The 2,148-nt window shown below is 44.0% G+C and overlaps 1 pseudogene; it reads right to left on the bottom strand.

Annotated features, from left to right (window-relative positions):
- Positions 1-1,640: 1,640 nt before the first annotated feature.
- LOC118659433 lies at positions 1,641-1,734 on the bottom strand (annotated as a pseudogene).
- Positions 1,735-2,148: the final 414 nt, after the last annotated feature.

Below are 2,148 nucleotides of genomic sequence, written 5' to 3'. Positions count from 1 at the left end.
CATAAATATATATAGGTCAGGTAAGAGTTGCATCTTATTGGTCATATTACATAGCAAGGTTGCAGCTGATTGGTTAATTCTTGGTACAAGAAATCCTTATATGCAAATATAGGCACCTAATATTTTTTTAAATATATCTTTATTGATTTCAGAGAGGAAGGGAGAGGGAAAGAGAGATAGAAACATCAATGATGAGAGAGAATCATTGATTGGCTGCCTCCTGCATGCCCCCTACTGGGGATAGAGCCCACAACCCAGGCATGTGCCCTTGACCAGAATCGAACCCGGGAGCCTTTAGTCTACAGGCTGATGCTCTATCCACAGAGCCAAACTTGCTAGGGCCCTAATTTTTTTTAAGTCACTTTGGAGTGAAAAGAGAAGGTAAGCACTATTATTACTTTTTTGTAAATCAATCAAAATTATACCAATTTTTATCAGATCGGCAAAAGTATATCTTTCTTGTTATGCCCCAGAATTATAGTTATTAGCTGTAGTGTACTATTGTGCAGTATAGTAAGAAGCTAGGAAAATAGGGCAAGTGCAATGGGGAATCTGAGACAAGAGTTCAGGCAGCTTGCAGCCAGTTTGTGAACTGCAACACCTTATCTTCCCCAAACAAGGACACTTGAGAGCAAATGGTTTACCCTCCTCCCTAACCAGAGAATGCATAGCTTGAATCACCCTGGCTGGGAAAATAGAGAACAAAGACCCAACTAATGCCATTTGTGCCTGCTAAACCCAGGGACAGATGAAGTTGGGGAACAGATAACAAAACCCCCATTAAAGCCAGACAAACCTAGGACAAAAGTAAACCAGTATAACAGACCAGAGCCCCTGTACACTCATTTTAATGCATCAGCGTATTAAAAATGCACCTGGAGAGCTTATGGATACTCTACTGAAACCCTCCCCTGAGGTTCTCACTTGCAGGGGAAATGGATAAAAAGCCCTCAGACAAAGAAAGACTCAAAGCAACCAGCTCCAGAGCACACCCATGCTCCTTCCCAAACATGAATTTTTCTTCTTCTTTCTAAACTCTAAGGGTCCCCACGAGACTTGCAACCAGGGAAGCGGTGGGCAGGGCAGCTTGACCTGGGCTCACTCCCTGATCCTGTCTCCAAGGTCCCCTTTTTCTCTGACCTCCCAGTGAGCCAAGCAGCCCCGCCTTGGCTACTTCTGTGACTGTGACCTTCCCTTCCCAGTGAGCTAGCAGCAGCCCTGCCTTGGCTGCCTGCTTTCCTATAACGTTCCTAGGGAGCCAAAGCAGAGCCCCGCCGAGGCTCCCCCTGCTGCTGCTCCCACCCTAAGTGCTTCCTTTGTTTCCCTTCCCCAGCTTCACTAAACACACTCTCAAACCCTCTGGACCCCTCTTGTGAAATCCTTCCAACACGAAGTCAAGGCCCCACACACTACAGGCTGGCCGGAGGCAGGCGCGCTCTGGGCCTGTCCTGTTCACTAACACCCTGAGATGAAAAAGGTCAAAAATCGCTGGTATAAAAGTAGGAAAATTATTTAAAAAGTAGGAAAATACCTCATTTTATTGTTGATTATTGTGATAATTAAATGGGTAAATACATGCAAAGTGCTTAGAACAGAGCTTTGCACTAAATAAGTGTTAATTCTTTTTTTCCCCTTTAAAAATAAATATGGAACGCTTCACGAAATAGCGTGTCATCCTTGATAAGTTTCTCGGTGTCGTTCCAATTTTAGTATATGTACTGCCGAAGCGAGCACTAAGTGTTAATTCGTAATCTTAAAAGGTGTCTGATTCAAAGTTACCTTCTCCAGAAAGCTTTCATTAAATAAGGACCCAGCTTCGATTAGTTCTGTAATGACCAAAATCCTTACCTCTGAGAAGGACACAAATACTAAATAAATAATAGGAAGGGTATGAGTCAGGCTATTGAGAAGTACAGAATTCTTGAATCAGGGAGATGGAAACCAACTAAGTTTTTCAGGGAGTTGCACTTCCAAATTAACAACCAGTCCAGACCAAAAGGGACTGTGACAGTTCAAGACTTAAAATGACTCTGAGGCCCAATTGGGGACCAATTTATGCACCTCCCCAAGCAACCCGCCCGGGCATCAGGCACGTGTCTTTCTTCCTAAACAAAGTGGTCCCAGCGATGGTTCATGTCACCCCCACCT

This window comes from Myotis myotis, unplaced genomic scaffold, assembly GCF_014108235.1.
Source record: "Myotis myotis isolate mMyoMyo1 unplaced genomic scaffold, mMyoMyo1.p scaffold_m19_p_6, whole genome shotgun sequence".
Lineage (NCBI taxonomy): Eukaryota > Metazoa > Chordata > Mammalia > Chiroptera > Vespertilionidae > Myotis > Myotis myotis.
The sequence above is the reverse complement of the archived record's forward strand: the minus strand, read 5'-3'. Positions and strand labels throughout refer to the sequence as shown.